The 10762-nt window shown below is 53.5% G+C and overlaps 1 long non-coding RNA gene across 1 annotated transcript; it reads right to left on the bottom strand.

Moving 5' to 3' along the window:
- Positions 1 to 3437: 3437 nt before the first annotated feature.
- Positions 3438 to 10389, bottom strand: LOC145340194 (uncharacterized). The gene is made up of 3 exons (XR_013886217.1): positions 10280 to 10389; positions 6018 to 6127; positions 3438 to 4280 (listed from the first exon to the last, which is right to left on the bottom strand). It is a non-coding gene; the product is annotated as an uncharacterized LOC145340194 (long non-coding RNA).
- Positions 10390 to 10762: the final 373 nt, after the last annotated feature.

The raw sequence follows: 10762 nt of genomic DNA, 5'->3' as shown, positions 1-10762 counted from the left end.
CTAGTAAATCTTTTCTCCACTCTTTCTAGTTTAACAATATCTTTTCTATAATAGGGTGACCAGAACTGTACACAGTATTCCAAGTGTGGCCTTACCAATGTCTTGTACAACTTCAAGAAGACATCCCGACTCGTGTATTCAATGTTCTGACCAATGAAACCAAGCATACCGAATGCTTTCTTCACCGTTCTGTCCCCCTGTGACTCCACTTTCAACGAGCTATGAACCTGTCCCCCAAGATCTCTTTGTTCTGTAACTCTCCCCAACGTCCTACCATTAACTGAATAAATCCTGCCCTGGATCAATCTACCAAAATGCATCAGCTCGCATTTGGACTTTGGAACACTCTTTTCCTGCAAAGGTTAGAGTCCTTGAATATCTTGCGGCAGAACTGGATAGGTTCTTGATAAGCAAGGAGATGGAAGGTCATCAGGAATAGTCAGGAACATGAAGTTGAGATTAAAATTAGATCAGCCACAATCTTACTGAATGACGGAAGTTCTCCATTCCCCTAATACTCGGCCAAGACCAAGCCCAAGGTGCGGTGCAATGATGCATCTTCAAGCTTGGATCTTGTTTGTCACCTTTGTGGGGACTCTGAATTAGATTCAATTGGAATTTAAAGATTTTTTACAAGTTTATTTATTAATCGCAGGTAAGGCTTACATTGACACTGCAATGAAGTTACTGTGAAATTCCCCTAGTCGCCACATTCCGGCACCTGTTCAGATGCACTGCGGGAGAATTTAGCACGGCCAATGCACCCTAACCAGCACGTCTTTCAGATGCTGGAGGGGGAAACCAGAGCACACGGAGGAAACCCACACAGACACGGAGAATGTGCAGACTCCGCACAGACAGTGACCCAAGCCGGGAATCAAACCCGGGCTCCCAGGTGCTGTGAGGCAGCAGTGCTAACCCACTGTGCTACTGTGCCACCCCAAGCAGGCAAGGAATAGATTCTGATCCACCCTGAGCATTGGCTTTGTAACTTTAAAAATGCACTAAAAAAATATACAAACTAATGATGGTGGTGCAGTGGGAATCCCAATGGACTAGTCATCCAGAGGGTTTGAAGTAATGTTCTAGGAGAGACACGGGTTCAAATCCCACCACAGGCAGCCAGTGGGAATTTAAATTCAATTATTAAAATCTGGAATTGAGAGCTAGTCTCAGTAACGATGACGGTGACAACTATCATCGATTGTCGTTTAAGAAAAATCCCATCTGGTTCACTGATCATCGAAGCCGTTCACTGCAGACTGAGGCCATTTGGCCCATCGAGTCTGCAACACCCACAATCCCACCCAGTCCCCACATTTTTACCCTGCTTATTCCCCCCGACACTAAGGGGAAATTTGGCATGGCCTATCCATCTAGCCCGCACATCTTTGGTTCACTAATGTCCTTTAGGGAAGGAAATCTGCTGCCCTTACCCAGTCGGGGCTACATGTAACTCCAGACTCTCTGCTCCCCACACACAGCAATGTGGTCAACTCTTAGCTGCCTCCCTCTGAAATAGCCTGAGCGAGACACTCAGTTCAAGAGGGCATTTAGCGACGGGAACCAAATGCTGGATCTTGCCCAATGGTGCCCCGCCTCCCCAGGAAAATTATTTAAAAACTTCATCCTCTCCCAGTTAAGAGAATCTTTTTCTTTCTGACAAGGCAGCAGGTTGTTAACGATCCAGATCACAGCTTCCCTGCGAGGTGGGCGTGTAAAATTCCACAGTGCTATCCGAAGAAGAGCGCGCACCTCTTCCTCGAGCGTCAACTCAGAACGGATACTGTGCTGGGGGTGAACCAGCTGCTGTATTTCTTACACAGTGATCACACATTCAGGCTGTGGCTGGGAACTCCCCATGGCTGTAACAGGACATCCCAGTAACAGTAAAAAAAAAACCCCCTCAGACTGCGTAACAGTGTGCGACACAGTGAAATGCGAGGATCGTAGAACCCTACAGTGCAGAAGGACATTCTGCCCATCGAGTGCACTGACCACAATCCCCCACAGATGCTCTCCCCATAACCCCATGCATTTAGCCTAGCTAGTCCCCCTGGCACTCAGGGGCAATTTAGCATGGCCAATCCCCCTAACCAACACATCTTTGGACACTAAGGGGCAATTTAGCACGGCCAATCCACCCTAACCTGCACATCTTTGGACACTAAGGGGCAATTTAGCACGGCCAGTCCACCTAACCCGCACATTTTTGGACTGTGGGAGAAAACCAGAGCACCCAGAGGAAACCCACACAGACATGGGGGGAGCTTGCAAATGTCACACAGACAGTGACCCAAGGCCAGGAATTGAACTTGGGTCCCTGGCCCTGAGAGGCGGCAGTGCTAACCACTGGAGCACTGTGCCATGAGGAATGTATACAGTTTGTTGAAAAAACTGAACTGTAATGAATGTGATGACTTGGAACTGAGCACTGTAAAATATTGTAAATATGACTATTTTTTACACTGTTTGTAATGATTAGAAATGTAATTTCTGCAATGATTTATTTCAGAGTATTTATTCTCTTAAGGTTAACGTGCAGGTTCAGTCAGCAGTTAGGAAGGCAAATGCAATGTTAGCATTCATGTGGAGAAGGCTAGAATACAAGAGCAGGGATGGACTTCTGAGGCTGTATAAGGCTCTGGTCAGACCCCATTTGGAGAATTGTGAGCAGTTTTGGGCCCCGTATCTAAGGAAGGATGTGCCGGGCCTTGGAAAGGGTCCAGAGGAGGTTCACAAGAATGATCCCTGGAATGAAGAGCTTGTCGGATGAGGAATGGGTTGAGGACTCTGGGTCTGTACTCGTTGGAGTTTAGAAGGATGAGGGGGGGTGGAATCTTATTGAAACTTACAGGATACTGCGAGGCCCTGGATAGAGTGGACGTGGAGAGGATGTTTCCTTTAGTAGGAGAAACTAGAACCAGAGAGCACAACCTCAGGCTAAAGGGACGATCCTTTAAAACAGAGATGAGGAGGAATTTCTTCAGCCAGAGAGTGGGGAATCTGTGGAACTCTTTGCCGCAGAGGAGGCCGGGTCACTGAGTGTCTTTAAGACAGAGATAGATAGGTTCCTGATTAATAAGGGGATCAGGGGTTATGGGGAAAAGGAAGGAAAATGGAGATGAGAAAAATATCAGCCATGATCGAATGGGGGAGCAGACTCGATGGGCTGAGTGGCCTCATTCTGTTCCTATGTCTTATGGTCTGAGCTTTCCGGAGCTGGTTGAGGATGACAAGCTTCAGCTGAAGATGTGTTGGCAACACTCTAATAAGTCAACAGCAGGCGCACAAGGGACAAAGTGACAGAACTGAACAACAAGGACATGCGGTCAGTGCCAGATTCCACACAGAGATCGGGAAAGACAGAGAGCGCACGTGATGCTGACAGCTAGAGAGCGACGACAAAACAGTGAGGCTGAAAACAGTGAGAGATTGGATGCTGGGACATAGTTTATTGATACATAAATATAAAGTGAAAGACACTGATACCCTCAGTGAGTACAAAGAGAAAACAGCATCCGAGGGGCAAGTGGGTGAATGTGCTAGGATGCTTGGTTTGAATCAAGTTTCACTCCAGGTCTTTGAGCTTGCTCAGTGTCAGGTTTGCTGTAAATCTCCACGCTTGGCTTCCCCAGGTCCCTCAGTGGGAGGGGTGGGATGGGGAGGGTAGATTATGCAGCTTCCATTTGGATCAGAGGGGCCAGCGGAGTGTGAGATTCAGCAGCAGGCAGTGACTGACGCACGGAAGAAACAGTCAGTAAACTACCCATCTCATGTCCTCTGTCTGTCAGGAGAGAGATGACCCCCTCAGCAACTGTGAGAAAGCACGAGAGCTGAGGGAGCGCTCACCTCCAAAAAGAACAGCTTTACACACACCCGAACACACATTCATGTCACGCAGCGCAGGAGAAGGAAATTTACACACACGCATGCACAGAAACACACATACAGCGCAGGAGAAGGACATTTACACACACACACTTGCACACAAACATGCATACAGTGCAGGAGAAGGAAATTTACACACACGCACACACTCAAACACACAGAATGCCAGGATGGGGGAATTTACACACATGCATGCATGCACACTCACGCTGTACTTGTGCGCGCGCGCACACACACACACAGAGGAGACAGCGGAGCTGCTGGCCATTTCTAGGTGTGGAGGGTAGTGGCCGAGATCACTTCCTGAGCAGTTTTAGCGTGGACACTGAAGGCTGATTCATCTGCCTGCGATGTTTTATCAATTCCTGCGTGTTCTCCATCCAGAAACACTGCAATAAAGAACAGCAAGCCCGTGATTAACAACGCACAGAGTCTAAGAAATAAATCCCCTAGAGAAAGGATAAATCACAGAAAATGCCAGAGGTGAACAGCCAGAGAAAAACAAAAGTTTATTTATTAGTTACAAGAACGGCTTACATTAACACTGCAATGAAGTTACTGTGAAAATCCCTGAGTCGCTACATTCCAGTGTCTACTTGGGGGAGGGAGAATTTAGCACAGCCAATGTATCTAACCAGCACGTCTTTCAGACTTTGAGTACCCAAACAGGGGCGCGGAGGGGTGGGGGATTAGGCTATTGAGTTAGATGATCGGCTATGATCATAATGAATGGAGGAGCAGGCTGGAAGGGCTGAATGGCCTCATTCCCCTAGTCTCTCTGTCTTTGAGCACTAAGGGGCAATTTAGCACGGCCAATCCACCTAACCTGCACATCTTTTGGACTGTGGGAGGAAACTGGAGCATCCGGGGGAAACCCACGCAGACACAGGGAGAATGTGCAGACTCCACACAGACGGTGACCCAAGGCCAGAACTGAACCCGAGTCCCTGGCGCTGTGAGGCAGCAATGCTAACCCACTGTGCCACCGTGCTGTCCCGGGTCATTATGTATGTTCAAGGCTGAGGTGGGCAGATTTTTTTTAATCAGTCAGGGAATCAAATGTTATGGGGATAAGGCGGGAAAGTGAAGCTGAGGATTATCACATCAGATCAGTTATGATCTCGTTGGATGGCAGTGGAGCAGTCTCGACGGGCCAAATGGCCTCCTTCAACACCTCCCCCTCCCCCACCCCCCCCATCTTATGGTCAAGCTGTGTGAGTGGAGGGGAGGGAGTTCAGGACCACCCTCCCCGAGATTCATCAACACCCGTCTTAGCAGAGTGAGGATGGAGGTCTGGGAAACACTACTTAAATTCTGGTCTCAGAGAACAATCAAACCTTTATCGACGAACCAAAAACACAGAATGCTGGAAAATCTCAGCAGGTCTGACAGCATCTGCAGAGGGAGAATAGAGCCAATGTTTCAATTCTGGTTCATCAGAGGTGCCCTGAGGAAGGTGTACTATGAGGAGAGGCTGAATAAACTAGGCTTGTACTCGTTAGAGTTTAGAAGAATGAGGGGAGATCTCATTGAGACATATAAGATGATGAATGGGATGGATAGGATAGAGGTGGAGAGACTCTTCCTGCTCAGAAAGGACAGTAGGACTAGGGGGCACAGCCTCAAGATAAAGGTTTAGAACGGAGTTGAGGAGGAACTTCTTCACTCAAAGGGTGGTGAATCTCTGGAATTCTCTGCCCGTTGACGTGGTGGAGGCTGCCTCGCTAAATATTTTTAAGACGCGGGTTGACGGGTTTTTGATAAGCGAGGGGATTAAGGGTTATGGGGAGAGGGCGGGAAGGTGGAACTGAGCCACGACAGATCAGCCATGATCTTATTGAATGGCGGGGCAGGCTCGAGGGGCTAGACGGCCTCCTCCTGCTCCTATTTCTTATGTTCTTATGTTCACCCAGACTCGAAACGTTGGTTCTATTCTCTCTCCACAGATGCCATCAGACCTGCTGAGATTTTCCAGCATTCTCTGTTTTTGGTTCAGATTCCAGAATCCCACAGTATTTTGCTTTTAACTTATCGATGAACACGGAGCACGGTGAGATCGCTGAAAACTCGGGGGCTCTCTGGGTTAAAGCAGGCAGAACAGGAAAGCAAAGAGACCAGCTTCTTACCATTAACTTATTGACGCGAAGCAGCGAGGCCTGGTACTCGACAATCTTCTGCGCATTTTGCTGAAATCTCTCCAGCTCCTTGGCTAACTCCTCCACAGCCTCAGCCAGCTCTGCGGAGGGGGAAACAGAAGAGACAAGTGAGGGAAGAACAACAAGTTCACTGCATTTCAGAGGTGAAAGAGATACCACAGAAACGTCCGGTACGGAGGGCGTTAGCTGTCAGGAGAGGTTGGAGAAACTTGGTTTGTTCTCACTGGAACGACAGAGGTTGAGGGGGAGACCTGATATAATCTTGTAGATTTCTGAGGGGCACGGACAGAGTGGATAGTCAGAAGCTTCTTCCCAGGGTGGAAGAGTCAATTACCAGGGAGCACAGGTTTAAGGTGTGAGGGGCAATGTTTAAAGGAGATGTATGAGGCAGGTTTTTAATTTTACACAGAGGGTGGTGGGTGCCTGGAACATGGAACGGGGCAGCACGGTAGCGCAGTGGTTAGCACTGCTGCTTCACAGCTCCAGGGTCCTGGGTTGAATTCCCAGCTCGGGTCACTGTCTGTGTGGAGTTTGCACATTCTCCTCGTGTCTGCGTGGGTTTCTGCCGGGCACTCCGGTTTCCTCTCTCAATCCAAAGATGTGCGGGTTAGGTTGATTGGCCATGCTAAGAAATTGCCCCTTATTGTCCAGGGATGCATAGGTTAGAGGGATTAGTGGGTATAATATGTAGGGATATGGGGGTAGGGCCTGGGTGGGATTGTGTTTGGTGCAGTCTTGATGGGCCGAAGGGCCTCTTTCTTCACTGCAGGATTCTGTGATTCTATGAACATGCGCCGGCACAGTGGTTAGCGCTGCTGTCTCCCAGCAACAGGAACCTGGGTTCGATTCCCAGCTTGGGTCACTTTCTGTGTGGAGTCTGCACATTCTCCCTGTGTCTGCATGGGTTTCCTCCGGAAGCCTCCCACAGTCTGTAGGTTAGGTGGATTGGCCGTGCTAAATTGACCCTTAGTATCAGAGGATTAGCTAGGGTAAATGCATGGGGTTATGGGGATAGGGCCTGGGTGAGATTGTAGTCAGCACAGACTCGATGGGCCAAATGGCCTCCTTCTGCATTGTGGGGATTCTGTGATTCTATGAAAACCTGTTGCTGGGGGAGGGAGTGGAAGCAGATACGATAGTGAGTTTTAAAGGGCATCTTGACAAATACATGAATAGGATGGGAATAGAGGGATCTGGTCCCTGGAAGGGTAGGGGGTTTTAGTTCAGTCGGGCAGCATGGTCGGTGCAGGCTTGGAGGGGCCGAAGGGCCTGTTCCTGTGCTGGAATTCTCTTTGTTCTAAAGGGGCAGGAAGGAGTTCAAAGAAATTGGATGGACAGCTGAAAGCAGCAAAGTGATCGTCAAGTGGGGGCGGCACGGTGACACAGTGGGTTAGCACTGCTGTCTCACAGCGCCAGGGACCCGGGTTCGATTCCCAGCAGCACGGTGACACAGTGCGTTAGCGCTGCTGCCTCACAGCCCCAGGGACCCGGGTTCGATTCCCAGCAGCACGGTGACACAGTGGGTTAGCACTGCTGCCTCACAGCCCCAGGGACCCGGGTTCGATTCCCAGCAGCACGGTGACACAGTGGGTTAGCACTGCTGTCTCACAGCGCCAGGGACCCGGGTTCGATTCCCAGCAGCATGGTGACACAGTGGGTTAGCACTGCTGCCTCACAGCACCAGGGACCCGGGTTCGATTCCCAGCAGCACGGTGACACAGTGGGTTAGCACTGCTGCCTCACAGCGCCAGGGACCCAGGTTCGATTCCCAGCAGCACGGTGACACAGTGGGTTAGCACTGCTGCCTCACAGCCCCAGGGACCCGGGTTCGATTCCCAGCAGCACGGTGACACAGTGGGTTAGCACTGATGTCTCCCCAGCCAGGGACCCGGGTTCGATTCCCAGCAGCACGGTGACACAGTGGGTTAGCACTGCTGTCTCACAGCCCCAGGGACCCGGGTTCGATTCCCAGCAGCACGGTGACACAGTGGGTTAGCACTGATGTCTCACAGCCCCAGGGACCTGGGTTCGATTCCCAGCAGCACGGTGACACAGTGGGTTAGCACTGATGTCTCACAGCCCCAGGGACCCGGGTTCGATTCCCAGCAGCACGGTGACACAGTGGGTTAGCACTGCTGTCTCACAGCGCCAGGGACCCGGGTTCGATTCCCAGCAGCACGGTGACACAGTGGGTTAGCACTGCTGCCTCACAGCGCCAGGGACCCGGGTTCAATTCCCAGCAACACGGTGACACAGTGGGTTAGCACTGCTGCCTCACAGCGCCAGGGACCCGGGTTCGATTCCCAGCAGCACGGTGACACAGTGGGTTAGCACTGATGTCTCACAGCCCCAGGGACCCGGGTTCGATTCCCAGCAGCACGGTGACACAGTGGGTTAGCACTGCTGTCTCACAGCGCCAGGGACCCGGGTTCGATTCCCAGCAGCACGGTGACACAGTGGGTTAGCACTGCTGCCTCACAGCCCCAGGGACCCGGGTTCGATTCCCAGCAGCACGGTGACACAGTGGGTTAGCACTGCTGCCTCACAGCGCCAGGGACCCAGGTTCGATTCCCAGCAGCACGGTGACACAGTGGGTTAGCACTGCTGTCCCACAGTGCCAGGGACCCCGGGTTTGATTCCCGGCAGCACGGTGACACAGTGGGTTAGCACTGCTGTCTCACAGCGCCAGGGACCCGGGTTCGATTCCCAGCAGCACGGTGACACAGTGGGTTAGCACTGCTGCCTCACAGCGCCAGGGACCCAGGTTCGATTCCCAGCAGCACGGTGACACAGTGGGTTAGCACTGCTGTCTCACAGCCCCAGGGACCCGGGTTCGATTCCCAGCAGCACCGTGACACAGTGGGTTAGCACTGCTGTCTCACAGCGCCAGGGACCCGGGTTCGATTCCCAGCAGCACGGTGACACAGTGGGTTAGCGCTGCTGCCTCACAGCGCCAGGGACCCAGGTTCGATTCCCAGCAGCACGGTGACACAGTGGGTTAGCGCTGCTGCCTCACAGTGCCAGGGACCCCGGGTTTGATTCCCGGCAGCACGGTGACACAGTGGGTTAGCACTGCTGTCTGACAGCATCAGGGACCCGGGTTCGATTCCCAGCAGCACGGTGACACAGTGGGTTAGCACTGCTGTCTCACAGCACCAGGGACCTGGGTTCGATTCCCGACTTGGGTCAATGCCTGTGTGGAGTCTTCACGTCCTCCCCGTGTCTGTGTGGGTTTCCTCCGGTTTCCTCCCACAGTCTGAAAGACGTGCTGGTTAGGGTGCATTAGCCGTGCTAAATTCTCCCTTAGTGGACCCAAACAGGAGTGTGACGATGGGGGGATTTTCCCGGTAACTTCACTGCGGTGTTAACGTAAGCCTCATTTGTGACACTAATTAAAAATAAACTCTTTTCCTTTTAAAAGCACAGAAATTCTAACGCTTACATTTCTATCTTTCTCTCGTACTCTAATTTTTCCTTCCTTATTAATCTTTCCATCATCATTTGCTGTTCACTACATTTTGACTTTTCACTCGCTGTCATACAATTCTATATTACCGGGGGGGGGCGGGGGGTAGTGGGGTGGGGGAGGGTCGGGTCGGGGGGAGGGGCGTGGGGGAGGGGCGGGTGGGTTGGGGAGAGGGGCGTGGGGGAGGGGCGGGTGGGTTGGGGAGAGGGGCGTGGGGGAGGGCCGGGTGGGTTGGGGGAGGGGCGTGGGGGAGGGCCGGGGGGTGGGGAGGGGGCGTGGGGGAGGGCCGGGTGGGTGGGGAGAGGGGCGTGGGGGAGGGCCGGGTGGGTTGGGGAGAGGGGCGTGGGGGAGGGCCGGGTGGGGGGGGGGGGAGGGGCGTGGGGGAGGGCCGGGTGGGGGGGGGGGGAGGGGCGGGGGAGGGCCGGGTGGGTTGGGGAGAGGGGCGTGGGGGAGGGCCGGGTGGGGGGGGGGGAGGGGCGGGGAGGGCCGGGTTGGGGGGGAGGGTCGGGTGGGGGTAGAGGGGTGGGGGGGGAGGGTCGGGTGGGGGTAGAGGGGTTGGGGGGGAGGGTCGGGTGGGGGTAGAGGGGTGGGGGGGGAGGGTCGGGTGGGGGTAGAGGGGTGGGGGGGGAGGGTCGGGTGGGGGTAGAGGGGTGGGGGGGGAGGGTCGGGTGGGGGTAGAGGGGTGGGGGGGAGGGCCGGGGTCTCTCCGCCGGGGTTACAGTTTGAGGTGTTTTTGCTATGGAGCCGGATCGCTGAGGTCACTTACCGGCCCCGGCCCTCTGGCTGCCCGCCGGGGCCGCACTCATCCCGCCCGGGGCCTCTCCCTCACTCCGGGGCCGCCGGACAACCGCCGCCGCTTTTGGCGCCAAAAAGCCGGCTGGCCGACCAGCCGCTAACCCCGCCCCCTCCCTGGCTCCGCCCGCCGGCACTGGCAGCTCGGCTGGCCGACCAGCAGCTCACCCCCTGCACCCGGAGTTGCATGTTTCCCAGCCCCAGGCTGCTGGGTCCAGTCTTCACCCCAACAGTGTGACTGAATGGAAAGGAGCACTCACTCACTCACTCCCTCATCACTCACTCCCTCATCACTCACTCATCACTCACTCACTCATCACTCACTCCCTCATCCACTCACTCCTCTCATCACTCACTCCATCACTCCCACACTCACTCATCACTCACTCCCTCATCACTCACTCACTCTCACTCCCTCATCACTCACTCACTCATCACTCACTCCCTCATCACTCAC

The sequence above is a fragment of the Carcharhinus amblyrhynchos genome, unplaced genomic scaffold (genome assembly GCF_965287045.1).
Source record: "Carcharhinus amblyrhynchos unplaced genomic scaffold, sCarAmb.v2.hapA scaffold_831, whole genome shotgun sequence".
Classification (NCBI taxonomy): Eukaryota; Metazoa; Chordata; class Chondrichthyes; order Carcharhiniformes; family Carcharhinidae; genus Carcharhinus; species Carcharhinus amblyrhynchos.
Note: the sequence above shows the minus strand (reverse complement) of the source record. Positions and strands in the feature narration are given on the sequence as shown.